The 25,660-nt window shown below is 56.2% G+C and overlaps 1 protein-coding gene across 2 annotated transcripts in view; it reads right to left on the bottom strand.

The window, feature by feature from the left end:
* LOC138350849 (uncharacterized) overlaps nucleotides 1-25,660 on the bottom strand; it is a 207,170-nt gene that overhangs the window by 161,832 nt on the left and 19,678 nt on the right. The window lies entirely within an intron of this gene.

Here is a 25,660-nt window from a genome sequence, read left to right as displayed (position 1 = left end):
GGTGCTTGTCACAGTCCATGACGGTCTGAATCTTGTCACAGTCCGCGACGGTCTTGTTCTTGACACAGTCCGGACGTCTGGTGCATGACATAGTCCGGGACGGTGAAGCGCTTGACACAGTCCATGACGGTCCAGTGCTTGACAAAGTCCGGGACGGTCTGGTGCTTGTCACAGTTCATGACAGTCCGGTGCTTGGCACAGTCCAGGACGGTCTGGTGCTTGACACAGTCCGGGACGGTCTGGTGCTTGACACAGTCCGGGACGGTATGGTGCTTGACACAGTCCATGACAGTCTGGTGCTTGACACAGTCCATGACGGTGTGGTGCCTAACACAGTCCAAGACGGTCTGGTGCTTGACACAGTCCGGGACGATCTGGTGCTTGACACAGTACGGGGACGTTCTGGTGCTTGACACAGTCCGGGACGGTCTGGTGCTTGACACAGTCCATGAGGGCCTGGAGCTGGACACAGTCCATGACGGTCTGGTGCTTGACTCAGTCCAGGACGGTCTGGTGCTTGACACAGTCCGGGACGGTCTGCTGCTTGACACAGTCCGGGACGGTCTGCTGCTTGACACAGTCCGGGATGGTCTGGAGCTTTTCACAGTCCATGACGGTCTGGTGCTTGTCACAGTCCATGACGGTATGGTGCTTGACACAGTCAATGACGGTGTGGTGCTTGACACAGTCCGGGGCGGTCTGGTGCGTGACACAGTCCGGGACGGTCTGGTGCTTGACACAGTCCAGGACGATCTGGTGCTTGACACATTCCAATATGGTCTGGAGCCTGACACAGTCCGGGACGGTCTGGTGCTTGACACAGTCCGGGACGGTCTGGTGCTTGACACAGTCCGGGATGGTCTGGTGCTTGACACAGTCAATGACGGTCTGGTGCGTGACACAGTACGGGACGGTCTGGTGCTTGTCACAATCAATGACGGTCTGGTGCTTGTCAAAGTATATGACGGTCTGGTGCGTGACACAGTCCGGGACGGTCTGGTGCTTGTCAAAGTACATGACGGTCTGGTGCGTGACACAGTCCGGGACGGTCTGGTGCTTGACACAGTCCGGGACGGTCTGGAGCTTTTTACAGTCCATGACGGTTTGGATCTTGTCACAGTCCGCGACGGTCTGGTGCTTGACACACTCCGCGACGGTCTGGTGCTTGTCACAGTCCATGACGGTTTGGATCTTGTCACAGTTCGCGACGGTCTTGTGCTTGACACAGTCCATGATGGTCTGGTGCTTGACACAGTCCATGATGGTCTGGTGCTTGACATAGTCCGAGACGGTCTGGTGCTTGACACAGTTCGGTTCGGTCTGGTGCTTGAAACAGTCCGGGACGGTCTGGTGCCTGACACAGTCCATGACGATCTGGTGCTTGACACAGTCCGGGACGGTCTGGGGTTTGACACAGTCCGGGACGGTCTGGTGCTTGACACAGTCCGGGTCGGTCTGGTGCTTGGCACAGTTCGGGGCGGTCTGGTGCTTGACACAGTCCAGGACGGTCTGGTGCTTGAAACAGTCCATGATGGCATGGTGCTTGACACAGTCCGGGACGGTCTGGTGCTTGACACAGTCATTGACAGTCTGGTGCTTGACACAGTCCGGGACGGTCTGGTGCTTGACACAGTCCGGGATGGTCTGGAGCTTTTCACAGTACATGACGGTCTGGTGCTTGTCACAGTCCATGACGGTATGGTGCTTGACACAGTCAATGACGGTGTGGTGCTTGACACAGTCCGGGGCGGTCTGGTGCGTGACACAGTCCGGGACGGTCTGGTGCTTGACACAGTCCAGGACGATCTGGTGCTTGACACATTCCAATATGGTCTGGTGCTTGACACAGTCCATGACGGTCTGGTTATTGACACAGTCCGGGACGGTCTGATGCTTGTGACAGTCCATGACGATCTGGAGCCTGACACAGTCCGGGACGGTCTGGTGCTTGACACAGTCCGGGACGGTCTGGTGCTTGACACAGTCCGGGATGGTCTGGTGCTTGACACAGTCAATGACGGTCTGGTGCGTGACACAGTACGGGACGGTCTGGTGCTTGTCACAGTCAATGACGGTCTGGTGCTTGTCAAAGTACATGACGGTCTGGTGCGTGACACGGTCTGGTGCGTGACACAGTCCGGGACGGTCTGGTGCTTGACACAGTCCGGGACGGTCTGGAGCTTTTTACAGTCCATAACGGTTTGGATCTTGTCACAGTCCGCGACGGTCTGGTGCTTGTCACAGTCCATGACGGTTTGGATCTTGTCACAGTCCGCGACGGTCTTGTGCTTGACACAGTCCATGATGGTCTGGTGCTTGACACAGTCCATGATGGTCTGGTGCTTGACACAGTCCGGGACGGTCTGGTGCTTGACATAGTCCGAGACGGTCTGGTGCTTGACACAGTTCGGTTCGGTCTGGTGCTTGAAACAGTCCGGGACGGTCTGGTACCTGACACAGTCCATGACGATCTGGTGCTTGACACAGTCCGGGACGGTCTGGGGTTTGACACAGTCCGGGACGGTCTGGTGCTTGACACAGTCCGGGTCGGTCTGGTGCTTGGCACAGTTCGGGGCGGTCTGGTGCTTGACACAGTCCAGGACGGTCTGGTGCTTCAAACAGTCCATGATGGCATGGTGCTTGACACAGTCCGGGACGGTCTGGTGCTTGACACAGTCATTGACAGTCTGGTGCTTGACACAGTCCGGGACAGTCTGGTGCTTGACAAAGGCTATGACGGTCTGGTGATTGTCACAGTCCGGGACGGTCTGATGCTTGACATAGTCCGAGACGGTCTGGTGCTTGACATAGTCCGAGACGGTCTGGTGCTTGACACAGTTCGGTTCGGTCTGGTGCTTGAAACAGTCCGGGACGATCTGGAGCCTGACACAGTCCGGGACGGTCTGGTGCATGACACAGTCCGGGACGGTCTGGTGTTGACACAGTCCGGGATGGTCTGGTGATTGACACAGTCCATGACGGTCTGGAGCTTGACACAATCCACGACGGTCTGGTGGTTGATACATTCCATGACGGTCTAGTGCTTGACACAATCCATGATGGTCTAGTGCTTGACACAGTCCATGAGGGCCTGGTGCTTGACACAGTCCATGAGGGTCTGGTGCTTGACACAGTCCAGGATGGTCTGGTGCTTGTCACAGTCCGGGACGGTCTGGTGCTTGTAACAGTCCGAGACGGTCTTGTGCTTGACACAGTCCATGACGTTTCGTTCTTGACACAGTCCGGGACGGTCTGGTGCTTGAAACTGTACGGGACGGTCTGGTGCGTGACACAGTCCGGGACGGTCTTTTGCTTAACACAGTCCGGGACGGTATGGTGCTTGACACAGTCCGAGACGGTCTGGTGCTTGACACAGTCAATGAGTGCCTGGTGCTTGACACAGTCCATGACGGTCTGGTGCTTGACACAGTCCAGGACGGTCTGGTGTTTGTCAAAATCCGGGACGGTCTGGTGAGTGACATAGTCCGGGACGGTCTAGTGCTTGACACAGTCCATGATGGTCTGGTGCTTGACACAGTCCATGAGGGCCTGGTGCTTGACACAGTCCATGATGGTCTGGTGCTTGACACAGTCCATGACGGTCTGGTGCTTGACACAGTCCATGACGGTCTGGAGCTTGACACAGTCCATGACGGTCTGGTGGTTGACACAGTCCATAACGGTCTGGTGCTTGACACATTCCATGACGGTCTAGTGCTTGACACAATCCATGATGGTCTGGTGCTTGACACAGTCCATGAGGGCCTGGTGCTTGACACAGTCCATAAGGGTCTGGTGCTTGACACAGTCCATGACGGTCGGGTGCTTGTCACAGTCCGGGACGGTCTGGTGCTTGTAACAGTCCGGGTCGGTCTGGTGCTTGACACAGTCCATGACGTCTCATGCTTGACACAGTCCAGGAGGGTCTGGTGCTTGACACAGTCCGGGACGATCTAGTGCTTGACACAGTCCGGGACGGTCTGGTGCTTGACACAGTCCGGGACGGTATGATGCTTGATTCAGTCCATGACGGTCTGGTGCTTGACACTGTCCGGGACGGTCTGGTGCTTGACACAGACCATGACGGTCTGGTGCTTGACACAGTCCGGGACGATCTAGTGCTTGACACAGTCCGGGACGGTCTGGTGCTTGACACAGTCCGGGACGGTATGATGCTTGATTCAGTCCATGACGGTCTGGTGCTTGACACAGTCCGGGACGGTCTGGTGCTTGACACAGTCCGGGACGGTCTGGTGCTTGACACAGTCAATGAGGGCCTGGTGCTTGACACAGTCTGGGACGGTATGGTGCTTGACACAGTCCGGGACGGTCTAGTGCTTGACACAGTCCATGATGGTCTGGTGCTTGAAACAGTCCGGGACGGTCTGGTGCGTGACACAGTCCGGGACGGTTTAGTGCTTGACACAGTCCGGGACGGTCAGGTGCTTGACACAGTCCGGGACGGTCTGGTGCTTGAAACAGTCCGGGACGGTCTGGTGCTTGACACAGTCCGGGACTGTCTGGTGCTTGACACAGTTCGATACGGTCTGGTGCTTGAAACAGTCCGGGACGGTCTGGTGCCTGACACAGTCCATGACGGTCTGGTGCTTGATACAGTCCGGGACGGTCTGGTGCTTGACACAGTCCGGGACGGTCTGGTGCTTGACACAGTCCGGGTCGGTCTGGTGTTAGGCACAGTCCGGGACGGTCTGGTGCTTGACACAGTCCTGGACGGTCTGGTGCTTGACACAGTCCGGGATGGTATGGTGCTTGACACAGTCTATGAAGGTCTGGTGCTTGACACAGTCCATGACAGTCTGGTGCTTGACACAGTCCATGACGGTCTGGTGCTTGTCACAGTCCGGGACGGTCTGGTGCTTGACACAGTCCGGGACGGTCTGGTGATTGACACAGTCCATGACGTCTCGTGCTTGACACAGTCCAGGAGGGTCTGGAGCATTACACTGTCCGGAACGGTCTGGTGCTTGACACAGTCCGGGACGGTTTGGTGCTTGACACAGTCCATGACGGTCTGGTGCTTGACACAGTCCGGGGACGTTCTGGTGCTTGACACAGTCCGGGACGGTCTGGTGCTTGACACAGTCCATGAGGGCCTGGAGCTGGACACAGTCCATGACGGTCTGGTGCTTGACTCAGTCCAGGACGGTCTGGTGCTTGACACAGTCCGGGACGGTCTGCTGCTTGACACAGTCCGGGATGGTCTGGAGCTTTTCACAGTCCATGACGGTATGGTGCTTGACATAGTCAATGACGGTCTGGTGCTTGACACAGTCCGGGGACGGTCTGGTTCTTGTCACAGTCCTGAACGGTCTGGTGCGTGACATAGTCCGGGACGGTCTAGTTCTTGAAACAGTCCATGACGGTCTAGTGCTTGACACATTCCATGACGGTCTAGTGCTTGACACAATCCATGATGGTCTGGTGCTTGACACAGTCCATGAGGGCCTGGTGCTTGACACAGTCCATAAGGGTCTGGTGCTTGACACAGTCCATGACGGTCGGGTGCTTGTCACAGTCCGGGACGGTCTGGTGCTTGTAACAGTCCGGGACGGTCTGGTGCTTGACACAGTCCATGACGTCTCGTGCTTGACACAGTCCAGGAGGGTCTGGTGCTTGACACAGTCCGGGACGGTAAGGTGCTTGACACAGTCCGGGACGGTATGATGCTTGATTCAGTCTATGACGGTCTGGTGCTTGACACAGTCTGGGACGGTATGGTGCTTAACACAGACCATGACGGTCTGGTGCTTGACACAGTCCGGGACGATCTAGTGCTTGACACAGTCCGGGACGGTCTGGTGCTTGACACAGTCCGGGACGGTATGATGCTTGATTCAGTCCATGACGGTCTGGTGCTTGACACAGTCCGGGACGGTCTGGTGCTTGACACAGTCCGGGACGGTCTGGTGCTTGACACAGTCAATGAGGGCCTGGTGCTTGACACAGTCTGGGACGGTATGGTGCTTGACACAGTCCGGGACGGTCTAGTGCTTGACACAGTCCATGATGGTCTGGTGCTTGAAACAGTCCGGGACGGTCTGGTGCGTGACACAGTCCGGGACGGTTTAGTGCTTGACACAGTCCGGGACGGTCAGGTGCTTGACACAGTCCGGGACGGTCTGGTGCTTGAAACAGTCCGGGACGGTCTGGTGCTTGACACAGTCCGGGACGGTCTGGTGCTTGACACAGTTCGATACGGTCTGGTGCTTGAAACAGTCCGGGACGGTCTGGTGCCTGACACAGTCAATGACGGTCTGGTGCTTGACACAGTCCGGGGACGGTCTGGTTCTTGTCACAGTCCTGAACGGTCTGGTGCGTGACATAGTCCGGGACGGTCTAGTGCTTGAAACAGTCCATGACGGTCTAGTGCTTGACACAGTCCATGACGGTCTGGTGTCTGGTGCTTGACTAAGTCCGGGACGGTCCGGTGCGTGACACAGTCCGGGACGGTCTGGTGCTTTTCACAGTCCATGCCGGTCTGGTGTTTGTCACAGTCCATGACGGTCTGGTGCGTGACACAGTCCGGGACGGTCTGGTGCTTGACACAGTCCGGGATGGTCTGGAGCTTTTCACAGTCCATGACGGTCTGGTGCTTGTCACAGTCCATGACGGTATGGTGCTTGACACAGTCAATGACGGTGTGGTGCTTGACACAGTCCGGGGCGGTCTGGTGCGTGACACAGTCCGGGACGGTCTGGTGCTTGACACAGTCCAGGACGATCTGGTGCTTGACACATTCCAATATGGTCTGGTGCTTGACACAGTCCATGACGGTCTGGTTATTGTCACAGTCCGGGACGGTCTGATGCTTGTGACAGTCCATGACGATCTGGAGCCTGACACAGTCCGGGACGGTCTGGTGCTTGACACAGTCCGGGACGGTCTGGTGCTTGACACAGTCCGGGACGGTCTGGTGCTTGACACAGTCCGGGACGGTCTGGTGTTTGACACAGTCCGGGATGGTCTGGTGCTTGACACAGTCAATGACGGTCTGGTGCTTGTCACAGTCAATGACGGTCTGGTGCGTGACACAGTACGGGACGGTCTGGTGCTTGTCACAGTCAATGACGGTCTGGTGCATGTCACAGTCAATGACGGTCTGGTGCGTGACACAGTACGGGATGGTCTGGTGCTTGACACAGTCAATGACGGTCTGGTGCTTGTCACAGTCAATGACGGTCTGGTGCTTAAAACAGTCCGGGATGGTCTGGTGCTTGACACAGTCCGGGGAGGGTCTGGTGTTTGACACAGTCCGGGACGGTCTGGTGCTTGACACAGTCCGGGGACGGTCTGGTGTTTGACACAGTACGGGACGGTTTGGTGCTTGTCACAGTCAATGACGGTCTGGTGCGTGACACAGTCCGGGACGGTCTGGTGCTTGTCACAGTCAATGACGGTCTGGTGCTTGTCAAAGTACATGACGGTCTGGTGCGTGACACAGTCCGGGACGGTCTGGTGCTTGACACAGTCCGGGACGGTCTGGTGCTTGTCACAGTCAATGACGGTCTGGTGCTTGTCAAAGTACATGACGGTCTGGTGCTTGACACAGTCAATGACGGTGTGGTGCTTGACACAGTCCGGGGCGGTCTGGTGCTTGACACAGTCCGGGACGGTCTGGTGCTTGACACAGTCCAGGACGATCTGGTGCTTTTCACAGTCCATGACGGTCTGGTGCGTGACACAGTCCGGGACGGTCTGGTGCTTGACACAGTCCGGGATGGTCTGGAGCTTTTCACAGTCCATGACGGTCTGGTGCTTGTCACAGTCCATGACGGTATGGTGCTTGGCACAGTCCGGGGCGGTCTGGTGCTTGACACAGTCCGGGACGGTCTGGTGCTTGACACAGTCCAGGACGATCTGGTGCTTGACACATTCCAATATGGTCTGGTGCTTGACACAGTCCATGACGGTCTGATGCTTGTCACAGTCCATGACGGTCTGGATCTTGTCACAGTCCGCGACGGTCTTGTGCTTGACACAGTCCGGACGTCTGGTGCTTGACACAGTCCTTGATGGTCTGGTGCTTGACACAGTCCGGGACGGTCTGGTGCTTGAAACAGTCCGGGACGGTCTGGTGCCTGACATAGTCTATGACGGTCTGGTGCTTGACACAGTCCGGGACGGTCTGGTGCTTGACACAGTCCGGGACGGTCTGGTGCTTGACACAGTCAATGACGGTCTGGTGCGTGACACAGTACAGGACGGTCTGGTGCTTGTCACAGCCAATGACGGTCTGGTGCTTGTCAAAGTACATGACGGTCTGGTGCGAGACACAGTCCGGGACGGTCTGGTGCTTGACACAGTCCGGGACGGTCTGGAGCTTTTCACAGTCCATGACGGCCTGGTGCTTGTCACAGTCCATGACGGTCTGGATCTTGTCACAGTCCGCGACGGTCTTGCAATTGACACAGTCCGGACGTCTGGTGCTTGACACAGTCCATGATGGTCTGGTGCTTGACACAGTTCGGTACGGTCTGGTGCTTGAAACAGTCTGGGACGATTAGGTGCCTGACACAGTCCATGACGGTCTGGTGCTTGACACAGTCCGGGACGGTCTGGTGCTTGACACAGTCCGGGACGGTCTGGTGCTTGACACAGTCCGGGTCGGTCTGGTGCTTGACACAGTCCGGGATAGCATGGTGCTTGACACAGTCCAGGACGGTCTGGTGCTTGAAACAGTCCGGGATGGCATGGTGCTTGACACAGTCCGGGACGATCTGGAGCCTGACACAGTCCGGGACGGTCTGGTGCTTGACACAGTCCGGGACGGTCTGGTGATTGACACAGTCCGGGATGGTCTGGTGCTTGACACAGTCAATGACGGTCTGGTGCTTGTCAAAGTACATGACGGTCTGGTGCGTGACACAGTACGGGACGGTCTGGTGCTTGACACAGTCAATGACGGTGTGGTGCTTGACACAGTCCGGGGCGGTCTGGTGCGTGACACAGTCCGGGACGGTCTGGTGCTTGACACAGTCCAGGACGATCTGGTGCTTGACACATTCCAATATGGTCTGGTGCTTGACACAGTCCATGACGGTCTGTTTATTGTCACAGTCCGGGACGGTCTGATGCTTGTGACAGTCCATGACGATCTGGAGCCTGACACAGTCCGGGACGGTCTGGTGCTTGACACAGTCCGGGACGGTCTGGTGCTTGACACAGTCCGGGACGGTCTGGTGCTTGACACAGTCCGGGACGGTCTGGTGTTTGACACAATCCGGGATGGTCTGGTGCTTGACACAGTCAATGACGGTCTGGTGCTTGTCACAGTCAATGACGGTCTGGTGCGTGACACAGTACGGGACGGTCTGGTGCTTGTCACAGTCAATGACGGTCTGGTGCATGTCACAGTCAATGACGGTCTGGTGCGTGACACAGTACGGGATGGTCTGGTGCTTGACACAGTCAATGACGGTCTGGTGCTTGTCACAGTCAATGACGGTCTGGTGCTTAAAACAGTCCGGGATGGTCTGGTGCTTGACACAGTCCGGGGACGGTCTGGTGTTTGACACAGTCCGGGGCGGTCTGGTGCTTGACACAGTCCGGGACGGTCTGGTGCTTGACACAGTCCAGGACGATCTGGTGCTTTTCACAGTCCATGACGGTCTGGTGCGTGACACAGTCCGGGACGGTCTGGTGCTTGACACAGTCCGGGATGGTCTGGAGCTTTTCACAGTCCATGACGGTCTGGTGCTTGTCACAGTCCATGACGGTATGGTGCTTGGCACAGTCAATGACGGTGTGGTGCTTGACACAGTCCGGGGCGGTCTGGTGCTTGACACAGTCCGGGACGGTCTGGTGCTTGACACAGTCCAGGACGATCTGGTGCTTGACACATTCCAATATGGTCTGGTGCTTGACACAGTCCATGACGGTCTGATGCTTGTCACAGTCCATGACGGTCTGGATCTTGTCACAGTCCGCGACGGTCTTGTGCTTGACACAGTCCGGACGTCTGGTGCTTGACACAGTCCTTGATGGTCTGGTGCTTGACACAGTCCGGGACGGTCTGGTGCTTGAAACAGTCCGGGACGGTCTGGTGCCTGACATAGTCTATGACGGTCTGGTGCTTGACACAGTCCGGGACGGTCTGGTGCTTGACACAGTCCGGGACGGTCTGGTGCTTGACACAGTCAATGACGGTCTGGTGCGAGACACAGTACGGGACGGTCTGGTGCTTATCACAGCCAATGACGGTCTGGTGCTTGTCAAAGTACATGACGGTCTGGTGCGAGACACAGTCCGGGACGGTCTGGTGCTTGACACAGTCCGGGACGGTCTGGAGCTTTTAACAGTCCATGACGGCCTGGTGCTTGTCACAGTCCATGACGGTCTGGATCTTGTCACAGTCCGCGACGGTCTTGTAATTGACACAGTCCGGACGTCTGGTGCTTGACACAGTCCATGACGGTCTGGTGGTTGACACAGTCCATAACGGTCTGGTGCTTGACACATTCCATGACGGTCTAGTGCTTGACACAATCTATGATGGTCTGGTGCTTGACACAGTCCATGAGGGCCTGGTGCTTGACACAGTCCATAAGGGTCTGGTGCTTGACACAGTCCATGACGGTCGGGTGCTTATCACAGTCCGGGACGGTCTGGTGCTTGACACAGTCCATGACGTCTCGTGCTTGACACAGTCCAGGAGGGTCTGGTGCTTGACACAGTCCGGGACGGTAAGGTGCTTGACACAGTCCGGGACGGTATGATGCTTGATTCAGTCTATGACGGTCTGGTGCTTGACACAGTCTGGGACGGTATGGTGCTTGACACAGACCATGACGGTCTGGTGCTTGACACAGTCCGGGACGATCTAGTGCTTGACACAGTCCGGGACGGTCTGGTGCTTGACACAGTCCGGGACGGTATGATGCTTGATTCAGTCCATGACGGTCTGGTGCTTGACACAGTCCGGGACGGTCTGGTGCTTGACACAGTCCGGGACGGTCTGGTGCTTGACACAGTCAATGAGGGCCTGGTGCTTGACACAGTCTGGGACGGTATGGTGCTTGACACAGTCCTGGACGGACTAGTGCTTGACACAGTCCATGATGGTCTGGTGCTTGAAACAGTCCGGGACGGTCTGGTGCGTGACACAGTCCGGGACTGTTTAGTGCTTGACACAGTCCGGGACGGTCAGGTGCTTGACACAGTCCGGGACGGTCTGGTGCTTGAAACAGTCCGGGACGGTCTGGTGCTTGACACAGTCCGGGACGGTCTGGTGCTTGACACAGTTCGATACGGTCTGGTGCTTGAAACAGTCCGGGACGGTCTGGTGCCTGACACAGTCCATGACGGTCTGGTGCTTGATACAGTCCGGGATGGTCTGGTGCTTGACACAGTCCGGGACGGTCTGGTGCTTGACACAGTCCGGGTCGGTCTGGTGTTAGGCACAGTCCGGGACGGTCTGGTGCTTGACACAGTCCAGGACGGTCTGGTGCTTGACACAGTCCGGGATGGTATGGTGCTTGACACAGTCTATGAAGGTCTGGTGCTTGACACAGTCCATGACAGTCTGGTGCTTGACACAGTCCATGACGGTCTGGTGCTTGTCACAGTCCGGGACGGTCTGGTGCTTGACACAGTCCGGGACGGTCTGGTGATTGACACAGTCCATGACGTCTCGTGCTTGACACAGTCCAGGAGGGTCTGGAGCATTACACTGTCCGGAACGGTCTGGTGCTTGACACAGTCCGGGACGGTTTGGTGCTTGACACAGTCCATGACGGTCTGGTGCTTGACACAGTCCGGGGACGTTCTGGTGCTTGACACAGTCCGGGACGGTCTGGTGCTTGACACAGTCCATGAGGGCCTGGAGCTGGACACAGTCCATGACGGTCTGGTGCTTGACTCAGTCCAGGACGGTCTGGTGCTTGACACAGTCCGGGACGGTCTGCTGCTTGACACAGTCCGGGATGGTCTGGAGCTTTTCACAGTCCATGACGGTCTGGTGCTTGTCACAGTCCATGACGGTATGGTGCTTGACACAGTCAATGACGGTCTGGTGCTTGACACAGTCCGGGGACGGTCTGGTTCTTGTCACAGTCCTGAACGGTCTGGTGCGTGACATAGTCCGGGACGGTCTAGTGCTTGAAACAGTCCATGACGGTCTAGTGCTTGACACATTCCATGACGGTCTAGTGCTTGACACAATCCATGATGGTCTGGTGCTTGACACAGTCCATGAGGGCCTGGTGCTTGACACAGTCCATAAGGGTCTGGTGCTTGACACAGTCCATGACGGTCGGGTGCTTGTCACAGTCCGGGACGGTCTGGTGCTTGTAACAGTCCGGGACGGTCTGGTGCTTGACACAATCCATGACGTCTCGTGCTTGACACAGTCCAGGAGGGTCTGGTGCTTGACACAGTCCGGGACGGTAAGGTGCTTGACACAGTCCGGGACGGTATGATGCTTGATTCAGTCTATGACGGTCTGGTGCTTGACACAGTCTGGGACGGTATGGTGCTTGACACAGACCATGACGGTCTGGTGCTTAACACAGTCCGGGACGATCTAGTGCTTGACACAGTCCGGGACGGTCTGGTGCTTGACACAGTCCGGGACGGTATGATGCTTGATTCAGTCCATGACGGTCTGGTGCTTGACACAGTCCGGGACGGTCTGGTGCTTGACACAGTCCGGGACGGTCTGGTGCTTGACACAGTCAATGAGGGCCTGGTGCTTGACACAGTCTGGGACGGTATGGTGCTTGACACAGTCCGGGACGGTCTAGTGCTTGACACAGTCCATGATGGTCTGGTGCTTGAAACAGTCCGGGACGGTCTGGTGCGTGACACAGTCCGGGACGGTTTAGTGCTTGACACAGTCCGGGACGGTCAGGTGCTTGACACAGTCCGGGACGGTCTGGTGCTTGAAACAGTCCGGGACGGTCTGGTGCTTGACACAGTCCGGGACGGTCTGGTGCTTGACACAGTTCGATACGGTCTGGTGCTTGAAACAGTCCGGGACGGTCTGGTGCCTGACACAGTCAATGACGGTCTGGTGCTTGACACAGTCCGGGGACGGTCTGGTTCTTGTCACAGTCCTGAACGGTCTGGTGCGTGACATAGTCCCGGACGGTCTAGTGCTTGAAACAGTCCATGACGGTCTAGTGCTTGACACAGTCCATGACGGTCTGGTGTCTGGTGCTTGACTAAGTCCGGGACGGTCCGGTGCGTGCCACAGTCCGGGACGGTCTGGTGCTTTTCACAGTCCATGCCGGTCTGGTGTTTGTCACAGTCCATGACGGTCTGGTGCGTGACACAGTCCGGGACGGTCTGGTGCTTGACACAGTCCGGGATGGTCTGGAGCTTTTCACAGTCCATGACGGTCTGGTGCTTGTCACAGTCCATGACGGTATGGTGCTTGACACAGTCAATGACGGTGTGGTGCTTGACACAGTCCGGGGCGGTCTGGTGCGTGACACAGTCCGGGACGGTCTGGTGCTTGACACAGTCCAGGACGATCTGGTGCTTGACACATTCCAATATAAGAACATAAGAACAAAGGTAACTGCAGAAGGCCTATTGGCCCATGCGAGGCAGCTCCTATTCTATAACCACCCAATCCCACTCATATACTTGTCCAACCCGTGCTTGAAACAATCGAGGGACCCCACCTCCACAATGTTACGCGGCAATTGGTTCCACAAATCAACAACCCTGTTACTGAACCAGTATTTACCCAAGTCTTTCCTAAATCTAAACTTATCCAATTTATACCCATTGTTTCGTGTTCTGTCCTGTGTTGATACTTTTAATACCCTATTAATATCCCCCCGGTTATGTCCATTCATCCACTTGTAAACCTCTATCATGTCACCCCTAACTCTTCGCCTTTCCAGTGAATGCAACTTAAGCTTTGTTAATCTTTCTTCATATGAAAGATTTCTAATTTGGGGAATTAACTTAGTCATCCTACGCTGGACACGTTCAAGTGAATTTATATCCATTCTATAATATGGCGACCAAAACTGAACTGCATAATCTAAATGGGGCCTAACTAGAGCAAGATATAGCTTGAGAACCACACCAGGTGTCTTGTTACTAACGCTGCGATTAATAAATCCAAGTGTCCGATTTGCCTTATTACGAACATTTATGCATTGATCCTTTTGTTTTAAATTCTTACTAATCATAACTCCCAGATCCCTTTCGCAATCCGACTTCGCAATCACAACACCATCTAGCTCATATCTTGTAACTCTATCATCATTACCTAACCTCAGAACTTTACATTTATCAGCATTAAACTGCATCTGCCAATCCTTTGACCATTTCAAAACCCTATCTAGATCAACTTGAAGTGATAGTGAGTCCTCCTCCGAATTAATTTCCCTACCGATTTTCGTATCATCGGCAAATTTGCAAATGTTGCTACTCAAACCTGAATCTAAATCATTTATATATATTATAAACAACAGAGGTCCCAGGACAGAGCCTTGAGGCACTCCACTTACAACATTTTCCCACTCTGACTTGATTCCATTTATACTAACTCTCTGTTTCCTTTGGTATAGCCATGCCCTAATCCAGCTTAATATAGCACCCCCAATACCATGAGACTCTATCTTTTTAATCAGTCTTTCATGTGGCACTGTATCAAAAGCTTTGCTAAAGTCAAGGTATACAACATCGCAATCCTTACCACTATCAACTGGTAAGTTGATATGGTCTGGTGCTTGACACAGTCCATGACGGTCTGGTTATTGTCACAGTCCGGGACGGTCTGATGCTTGTGACAGTCCATGACGATCTGGAGCCTGACACAGTCCGGGACGGTCTGGTGCTTGACACAGTCCGGGACGGTCTGGTGCTTGACACAGTCCGGGACGGTCTGGTGCTTGACACAGTCCGGGACGGTCTGGTGTTTGACACAGTCCGGGATGGTCTGGTGCTTGACACAGTCAATGACGGTCTGGTGCTTGTCACAGTCAATGACGGTCTGGTGCGTGACACAGTACGGGACGGTCTGGTGCTTGTCACAGTCAATGACGGTCTGGTGCATGTCACAGTCAATGACGGTCTGGTGCGTGACACAGTACGGGATGGTCTGGTGCTTGACACAGTCAATGACGGTCTGGTGCTTGTCACAGTCAATGACGGTCTGGTGCTTAAAACAGTCCGGGATGGTCTGGTGCTTGACACAGTCCGGGGACGGTCTGGTGTTTGACACAGTCCGGGACGGTCTGGTGCTTGACACAGTCCGGGGACGGTCTGGTGTTTGACACAGTACGGGACGGTTTGGTGCTTGTCACAGTCAATGACGGTCTGGTGCGTGACACAGTCCGGGACGGTCTGGTGCTTGTCACAGTCAATGACGGTCTGGTGCTTGTCAAAGTACATGACGGTCTGGTGCGTGACACAGTCCGAGACGGTCTGGTGCTTGACACAGTCCGGGACGGTCTGGTACTTGTCACAGTCAATGACGGTCTGGTGCTTGTCAAAGTACATGACGGTCTGGTGCTTGACACAGTCAATGACGGTGTGGTGCTTGACACAGTCCGAGGCGGTCTGGTGCTTGACACAGTCCGGGACGGTCTGGTGCTTGACACAGTCCAGGACGATCTGGTGCTTTTCACAGTCCATGACGGTCTGGTGCGTGACACAGTCCGGGACGGTCTGGTGCTTGACACAGTCCGGGATGGTCTGGAGCTTTTCACAGTCCATGACGGTCTGGTGCTTGTCACAGTCCATGACGGTATGGTGCTTGGCACAGTCAATGACGGTGTGGTGCTTGACACAGTCCGGGGCGGTCTGGTGCTTGACACAGTCCGGGACGGTCTGGTGCTTGACACAGTCCAGGACGATCTGGTGCTTGACACATTCCAATATGGTCTGGTGCTTGACACAGTCCATGACGGTCTGATGCTTGTCACAGTCCATGACGGTCTGGATCTTGTCACAGTCCGCGACGGTCTTGTGCTTGACACAGTCCGGACGTCTGGTGCTTGACACAGTCCTTGATGGTCTGGTGCTTGACACAGTCCGGGACGGTCTGGTGCTTGAAACAGTCCGGGACGGTCTGGTGCCTGACATAGTCTATGACGGTCTGGTGCTTGACACAGTCCGGGACGGTCTGGTGCTTGACACAGTCCGGGACGGTCTGGTGCTTGACACAGTCAATGACGGTCTGGTGCGTGACACAGTACGGGACGGTCTGGTGCTTGTCACAGCCAATGACGGTCTGGTGCTTGTCAAAGTACATGACGGTCTGGTGCGAGACACAGTCCGGGACGGTCTGGTGCTTGACACAGTCCGGGACGGTCTGGAGCTTTTCACAGTCCATGACGGCCTGGTGCTTGTCACAGTCCATGACGGTCTGGATCTTGTCACAGTCCGCGACGATCTTGTAATTGACACAGTCCGGACGTCTGGTGCTTGACACAGTCCATGATGGTCTGGTGCTTGACACAGTTCGGTACGGTCTGGTGCTTGAAACAGTCTGGGACGATCAGGTGCCTGACACAGTCCATGACGGTCTGGTGCTTGACACAGTCCGGGACGGTCTGGTGCTTGACACAGTCCGGGACGGTCTGGTGCTTGACACAGTCCGGGTCGGTCTGGTGCTTGACACAGTCCGGGATGGCATGGTGCTTGACACAGTCCAGGACGGTCTGGTGCTTGAAACAGTCCGGGATGGCATGGTGCTTGACACAGTCCGGGACGATCTGGAGCCTGACACAGTCCGGGACGGTCTGGTGCTTGACACAGTCCGGGATGGTCTGGTGCTTGACACAGTCAATGACGGTCTGGTGCTTGTCAAAGTACATGACGGTCTGGTGCGTGACACAGTACGGGACGGTCTGGTGCTTGTCACAGTCAATGACGGTCTGGTGCTTGTCAAAGTACATGACGGTCTGGTGCGTGACACAGTCCAGGACGGTCTGGTGCTTGACACAGTCCGGGACGGTCTGGAGCTTTTCACAGTCCATGACGGTCTGGTGCTTGTCACAGTCCATGACGGTCTGGATCTTGTCACAGTCCGGGACGGTCTTGTGCTTGACACAGTCCGGATGTCTGGTGCTTGACACAGTCCAATGTGGTCTGCTGCTTGACACAGTCCGGGACGGTCTGGTGCTTGACACAGTCCGAGACGGTCTGGTGCTTGACACAGTTCGGTACGGTCTGGTGCTTGAAAAAGTCCGGGACGGTCTGGTGCCTGACACAGTCCATGACGGTCTGGTGCTTGACACAGTCCGGGACGGTCTGGTGCTTGACAAAGTCCGGGATGGCATGGTGCTTGACACAGTCCGGGACGGTCTGGTGCTTGACACAGTCCATGACAGTCTGGTGCTTGACACAGGCCATGACGGTCTGGTGCTTGACACAGACCGGGTCGGTCTAGTGTTTAACACAGTCCGGGACGGTCTGGTGCTTGACACAGTCCGGGACGGTCTGGTGCTTGAAACAGTCCGGGACGGTCTGGTGCTTGACAAAGTCCGGGACGGTCTGGTGCTTGACAAAGTCCGAGACGGTCTGGTGCTTAAAGCAGTCCTGGACGGTCTAGTGCTTGAACCAGACCGGGACGGTATGGTGCGTGACACAGTCCGGGACGGTCTAGTGTTTAACACAGTCCGGGACGGTCTAGTGCTTGACACAGTCCGGGACGGTCTGGTGCTTGAAACAGTCCGGGACGGTCTGGTGCTTGACAAAGTCCGAGACGGTCTGGTGCATGACACAGTTCGGTACGGTCTGGTGCTTGAAACAGTCCGGGACGGTCTGGTGCCTGACACAGTCCATGACGGTCTGGTGCTTGACACAATCCATGACGGTGTGGTGCTTGACACAGTCCATGACGGTCTGGTGCTTGACACAGTCCAGGACGGTCTGGTGATTGACACAGTCCGGGACGGTCTTGTGCTTGACACAGTCCGGACGGTCAGGTGCTTGACACAGTCCATGACGGTCTGGTGCTTGACACAGTCCGAGAGGGTCTACTATTTATCACAGTCCGTGACAGTCTAGTGCTTGTTACAGTCCGGGCCGGTTTGGTGCTTGAAACAGTCCGGGACGGTCTGGTGCCTGACACAGTCCATGACGGTCTCGTGCTTGACACAGTCCGGGACGGTCTGGTGCTTGACACAGTCCGGGACGGTCTGGTGCTTGACAGAGTCAATGACGGTCTGGTGCGTGACACAGTACGGGACGGTCTGGTGCTTGTCACAGTCAATGACGGTCTGGTGCTTGTCAAAGTACATGACGGTCTGGTGCGTGACACAGTCCGGGACGGTCTGGTGCTTGACACAGTCCGGGACGGTCTGGAGCTTTTCACAGTCCATGACGGTCTGGTGCTTGTCACAGTCCATGACGGTCTGGATCTTGTCACAGTCCGCGACGGTCTTGTACTTGACACAGTCCGGACGTCTGGTGCTTGACACAGTCCATGATGGTCTGGTGCTTGACACAGTTCGGTACGGTCTGGAGCTTGAAACAGTCTGGGACGGTCTGGTGCCTGACACAGTCCATGACGGTCTGGTGCTTGACACAGTCCGGGACGGTCTGGTGCTTGACACAGTCCGGGACGGTCTGGTGCTTGACACAGTCCGGGACGGTCTGGTGCTTGACACAGTCCTGGACGGTCTGGTGCTTGAAACAGTCCGGGATAGCATGGTGTTTGACACAGTCCGGGACGATCTGGAGCCTGACACAGTCCGGGACGGTCTGGTGATTGACACAGTCCGGGACGGTCTGGTGCTTGACACAGTCCGGGATGGTTTGGTGCTTGACACAGTCAATGACGGTCTGGTGCTTCTAAAAGTACAGGACAGTCTGGTGCGTGACACAGTACGGGACGGTCTGGTGCGTGACACAGTACGGGACGGTCTGGTGCTTGACACAGTCCGGGACGGTCTGGTGCTTGTCACAGTCAATTACGGTCTGGTGCTTGTCAAAGTACATGACGGTCTGGTGCGTGACCCAGTCCGGGACTGTCTGGTGCTTGACACAGTCCGGGACGGTCTGGAGCTTTTCACAGTCCATGACGGTCTGGATCTTGTCACAGTCCGGGACGGTCTTGTGCTTGACACAGTCCGGACGTCTGGTGCTTGACACAATCCGGGACGGTCTGGTGCTTGACACAGTCAGAGACGGTCTGGTGCTTGACACAGTTCGGTACGGTCTGGTGCTTGAAACAGTCCGGGACGGTCTGGTGCCTGACCCAGTCCATGACGGTCTGGTGCTTGACACAGTCCGGGACGGTCTGGTGCTTGACACAGTCCGGGACGGTCTGGTGCTTGACACAGTCCGGGTCGGTCTGGTGCTTGGCACAGTCCGGGACAGTCTGGTGCTTGACACAGTCCATGACGGTCTGGTGCTTGACACAGTCCGAGACGGTCTAGTGCTTGTCACAGTCCGGGACGGTCTGGTGCTTGACACAGTCCATGACGGTCTGGTGCTTGACACAGTCCGGGACGGTCTTGTGCTTGACACAGTCCATGAGGGCCTGGAGCTGAACACAGTCCATGACGGTCTTGTGCTTGACACAGTCCAGGACGGTCTGGTGCTTTACACAGTCCAGGACGGTCTGGTGCTTGACACAGTCCTGAACGGTCTGGTGCGTGACATAGTCCGGGACGGTCTAGTGCTTGAAACAGTCCATGACGGTCTAGTGCTTGACACAGTCCATGACGGTCTGGTGTCTGGTGCTTGACAAAGTCCGGGAAAGTCCGGTGCGTGACACTGTCCGGGACGGTCTGGTGCTTTTCACAGTCCATGACAGTCTGGTGCGTGACACAGTCCGGGACGGTCTGGTGCTTGACACAGTCCGGGACGGTCTGGAGCTTTTCACAGTCCATGACGGTCTGGTGCTTGGCACAGTCCATGACGGTCTGAATCTTGTCACAGTCCGCGACGGTCTTGTTCTTGACACAGTCCGGACGTCTGGTGCATGACATAGTCCGGGACGTTGAAGCGCTTGACACAGTCCATGACGGTCCAGTGCTTGACAAAGTCCGGGACGGTCTGGTGCTTGACACAGTCCGGGACGGTATGGTGCTTGACACAGTCCATGACGGTCTGGTGCTTGACACAGTCCATGACGGTGTGGTGCCTAACACAGTCCAAGACGGTCTGGTGCTTGACACAGTCCGGGACGATATGGTGCTTGACACAGTACGGGGACGTTCTGGTGCTTGACACAGTCCGGGACGGTCTGGTGCTTGACACAGTCCATGAGGGCCTGGAGCTGGACAGAGTCCATGACGGTCTGGTGCTTGACTCAGTCCAGGACGGTCTGGTGCTTGACACAGTCCGGGACGGTCTGCTGCTTGACACAGTCCGGGACTGTCTGCTGCTTGACACAGTCCGGGACGGTCTGCTGCTTGACACAGTCCGGGATGGTCTGGAGCTTTTCACAGTCCATGACGGTCTGGTGCTTGTCACAGTCCATGACGGTATGGTGCTTGACACACTCCGGGGACGGTCTGGTTCTTGTCACAGTCCTGAACGGTCTGGTGCGTGACATAGTCCGGGACGGTCTAGTGCTTGAAACAGTCCATGACGGTCTAGTGCTTGACACAGTCCATGACGGTCTGGTGTCTGGTGCTTGACTAAGTCCGGGACGGTCCGGTGTGTGACACAGTCCGGGACGGTCTGGTGCTTTTCACAGTCCATGCCGGTCTGGTGTTTGTCACAGTCCATGACGGTCTGGTGCGTGACACAGTCCGGGACGGTCTGGTGCTTGACACAGTCCGGGATGGTCTGGAGCTTTTCACAGTCCATGACGGTCTGGTGCTTGTCACAGTCCATGACGGTATGGTGCTTGACACAGTCAATGACGGTGTGGTGCTTGACACAGTCCGGGGCGGTCTGGTGCGTGACACAGTCCGGGACGGTCTGGTGCTTGACACAGTCCAGGACGATCTGGTGCTTGACACATTCCAATATGGTCTGGTGCTTGACACAGTCCATGACGGTCTGGTTATTGACACAGTCCGGGACGGTGTGATGCTTGTGACAGTCCATGACGATCTGGAGCCTGACACAGTCCGGGACGGTCTGGTGCTTGACACAGTCCGGGACGGTCTGGTGCTTGACACAGTCCGGGATGGTCTGGTGCTTGACACAGTCAATGACGGTCTGGTGCGTGACACAGTACGGGACGGTCTGGTGCTTGTCACAGTCAATGACGGTCTGGTGCTTGTCAAAGTATATGACGGTCTGGTGCGTGACACAGTCCGGGACGGTCTGGTGCTTGACACAGTCCGGGACGGTCTGGAGCTTTTTACAGTCCATGACGGTCTGGTGCTTGTCACAGTCCATGACGGTTTGGATCTTGTCACAGTCCGCGACGGTCTTGTGCTTGACACAGTCCTGACATCTGGTGCTTGACACAGTCCATGATGGTCTGGTGCTTGACACAGTCCGGGACGGTCTGGTGCTTGACAGAGTCCGAGACGGTCTGGTGCTTGACACAGTTCGGTTCGGTCTGGTGCTTGAAACAGTCCGGGACGGTCTGGTGCCTGACACAGTCCATGACGATCTGGTGCTTGACACAGTCCGGGACGGTCTGGGGTTTGACACAGTCCGGGACGGTCTGGTGCTTGACACAGTCCGGGTCGGTCTGGTGCTTGGCACAGTTCGGGGCGGTCTGGTGCTTGACACAGTCCAGGACGGTCTGGTGCTTGAAACAGTCCATGATGGCATGGTGCTTGACACAGTCCGGGACGGTCTGGTGCTTGACACAGTCATTGACAGTCTGGTGCTTGACACAGTCCGGGACAGTCTGGTGCTTGACAAAGGCTATGACGGTCTGATGCTTGTGACAGTCCATGACGATCTGGAGCCTGACACAGTCCGGGACGGTCTGGTGCGTGACATAGTCCGGGACGGTCTGGTGCTTGACACAGTCCATGATGGTCTGGTGCTTGACACAGTCCATGAGGGCCTGGTGCTTGACACAGTCCATGATGGTCTGGTGCTTGACAAAGTCCGGGATGGTCTGGTGCTTGACACAGTCCGGGACGGTCTGGAGCTTTTTACAGACCATGACGGTCTGGTGCTTGTCACAGTCCATGACGGTTTGGATCTTGTCACAGTCCGCGACGGTCTTGTGCTTGACACAGTCCGGACATCTGGTGCTTGACACAGTCCATGATGGTCTGGTGCTTGACACAGTCCGGGACGGTCTGGTGCTTGACATAGTCCGAGACGGTCTGGTGCTTGACACAGTTCGGTTCGGTCTGGTGCTTGAAACAGTCCGGGACGGTCTGGTGCCTGACACAGTCCATGACGATCTGGTGCTTGACACAGTCCGGGACGGTCAGGGGTTTGACACAGTCCGGGACGGTCTGGTGCTTGACACAGTCCGGGTCGGTCTGGTGCTTGGCACAGTTCGGGGCGGTCTGGTGCTTGACACAGTCCAGGACGGTCTGGTGCTTGAAACAGTCCATGATGGCATGGTGCTTGACACAGTCCGGGACGGTCTGGTGCTTGACACAGTCATTGACAGTCTGGTGCTTGACACAGTCCGGGACAGTCTGGTGCTTGACAAAGGCTATGACGGTCTGGTGATTGTTACAGTCCGGGACGGTCTGATGCTTGTGACAGTCCATGACGATCTGGAGCCTGACACAGTCCGGGACGGTCTGGTGCATGACACAGTCCGGGACGGTCTGGTGCTTGACACAATCCGGGAAGGTCTGGTGCTTGACACAGTCCATGACGGTCTGGAGCTTGACACAGTCCACGACGGTCTGGTGGTTGACACAGTCCATGACGGTCTGGTGCTTGATACATTCCATGACGGTCTAGTGCTTGACACAATCCATGATGGTCTAGTGCTTGACACAGTCCAGGATGGTCTGGTGCTTGTCACAGTCCGGGACGGTCTGGTGCTTGTAACAGTCCGAGACGGTCTTGTGCTTGACACAGTCCATGACGTTTCGTGCTTGACACAGTCCGGGACGGTCTGGTGCTTGAAACTGTCCGGGACGGTCTGGTGCGTGACACAGTCCATGACGGTCTTTTGCTTAACACAGTCCGGGACGGTATGGTGCTTGACACAGTCCGAGACGGTCTGGTGCTTGACACAGTCAATGAGTGCCTGGTGCTTGACACAGTCCATGACGGTCTGGTGCTTGACACAGTCCAGGACGGTCTGGTGTTTGTCAAAATCCGGGACGGTCTGGTGAGTGACATAGTCCGGGACGGTCTAGTGCTTGACACAGTCCATGATGGTCTGGTGCTTGACACAGTCCATGAGGGCCTGGTGCTTGACACAGTCCATGATGGTCTGGTGCTTGACAAAGTCCGGGACGGTCTGGTGCTTGAAACAGTCCGGGACGGTCTGGTGCGTGACACAGTCCGGGACTGTCTGGTGCTTAACACAGTCCGGGACGGTATGGTGCTTGACACAGTCCGGGACGGTATGGTGCTTGACACAGTCCATGACGGTCTGGTGCTTGACACAGTCCAGGACGGTCTGGTGCTTGTCAAAATCCGGGACGGTCTGGTGAGTGACATAGTCCGGGACGGTCTAGTGCTTGACACAGTCCATGATGGTCTGGTGCTTGACAAAGTCCGGGATGGTCCGGTGCGTGACAAAGTCCGGGACGGTCTGGTGCTTGAAACAGTCCGGGACGGTCTGGTGCGTGACACAGTCCGGGACGGTCTAGTGCTTGACACAGTCCGGGACGGTCTGGTGCTTGACACAGTCCGGGACGGTCTGGTGCTTGAAACAGTCCGGGACGGTCTGGTGCTTGACACAGTCCGGGACGGTCTGGTGCTTGACACAGTTCGGTACGGTCTGGTGCTTGAAACAGTCCGGGACGGTCTGGTGCCTGACACAGTCCATGACGGTCTGGTGCTTGACACAGTCCGGGACGGTCTGGTGCTTGACACAGTCCGGGACGGTCTGGTGCTTGACACAGTCCGGGTCGGTCTGGTGTTAGGCACAGTCCGGGACGGTCTGGTGCTTGACACAGTCTAGGACGGTCTGGTGCTTGACACAGTCCGGGACGGTCTAGTGCTTGAAACAGTCCATGACGGTCTAGTGCTTGACACAGTCCATGACGGTCTGGTGTCTTGTGCTTGACAAAGTCCGGGAAAGTCCGGTGCGTGTCACAGTCCGGGACGGTCTGGTGCTTTTCACAGTCCATGACGGTCTGGTGCTTTTCACAGTCCATGACGGTCTGGTGCGTGACACAGTCCGGGATGGTCTGGAGCTTTTCACAGTCCATGACGGTCTGGTGCTTGTCACAGTCCATGACGGTATGGTGCTTGACACAGTCAATGACGGTGTGGTGCCTGACACAGTCCGGGGCGGTCTGGTGCTTGACACAGTCCGGGACGGTCTGGTGCTTGACACAGTCCAGGACGATCTGGTGCTTGACACATTCCAATATGGTCTGGTGCTTGACACAGTCCATGACGGTCTGATGCTTGTCGCAGTCCATGACGGTCTGGATCTTGTCACAGTCCGCGACGGTCTTGTGCTTGACACAGTCCGGACGTCTGGTGCTTGACACAGTCCTTGATGGTCTGGTGCTTGACACAGTCCGGGACGGTCTGGTGCTTGAAACAGTCCGTTACGGTCTGGTGCCTGACATAGTCTATGACGGTCTGGTGCTTGACACGGTCCGGGACGGTCTGGTGCTTGACACAGTCCGGGACGGTCTGGTGCTTGACACAGCCAATGACGGTCTGGTGCTTGTCAAAGTACATGACGGTCTGGTGCGAGACACAGTCCGGGACGGTCTGGTGCTTGACACAGTCCGGGACGGTCTGGAGCTTTTCACAGTCCATGACGGCCTGGTGCTTGTCACAGTCTATGACGGTCTGGATCTTGTCACAGTCCGCGACGGTCTTGTGCTTGACACAGTCCGGACGTCTGGTGCTTGACACAGTCCTTGATGGTCTGGTGCTTGACACAGTCCGGGACGGTCTGGTGCTTGAAACAGTCCGTTACGGTCTGGTGCCTGACATAGTCTATGACGGTCTGGTGCTTGACACAGTCCATGATGGTCTGGTGCTTGACACAGTTCGGTACGGTCTGGTGCTTGAAACAGTCTGGGACGGTCAGGTGCCTGACACAGTCCATGACGGTCTGGTGCTTGACACAGTCCGGGACGGTCTGGTGCTTGACACAGTCCGGGACGGTCTGGTGCTTGACACAGTCCGGGTCGGTCTGGTGCTTGAAACAGTCCGGGATTGCATGGTGCTTGACACAGTCCAGGACGGTCTGGTGCTTGAAACAGTCCGGGATGGCATGGTGCTTGACACAGTCCGGGACGATCTGGAGCCTGACACAGTCCGGGACGGTCTGGTGCTTGACACAGTCCGGGACGGTCTGGTGCTTGACACAGTCCGGGATAGTCTGGTGCTTGATACAGTCAATGACGGTCTGGTGCTTGTCAAAGTACATGACGGTCTGGTGCGTGACACAGTACGGGACGATCTGGTGCTTGTCACAGTCAATGACGGTCTGGTGCTTGTCAAAGTACATGACGGTCTGGTGCGTGACACAGTCCGGGACGGTCTGGTGCTTGTCACAGTCAATGACGGTCTGGTGCTTGTCAAAGTACATGACGGTCTGGTGCGTGACACAGTCCGGGACGGTCTGGTGCTTGACACAGTCCGGGACGGTCTGGAGCTTTTCACAGTCCATGACTGTCTGGTGCTTGTCACAGTCCAT

Source organism: Procambarus clarkii, chromosome 5, assembly GCF_040958095.1.
Source record: "Procambarus clarkii isolate CNS0578487 chromosome 5, FALCON_Pclarkii_2.0, whole genome shotgun sequence".
Taxonomy (NCBI): Eukaryota; Metazoa; Arthropoda; class Malacostraca; order Decapoda; family Cambaridae; genus Procambarus; species Procambarus clarkii.
Note: the sequence above shows the minus strand (reverse complement) of the source record. Positions and strands in the feature narration are given on the sequence as shown.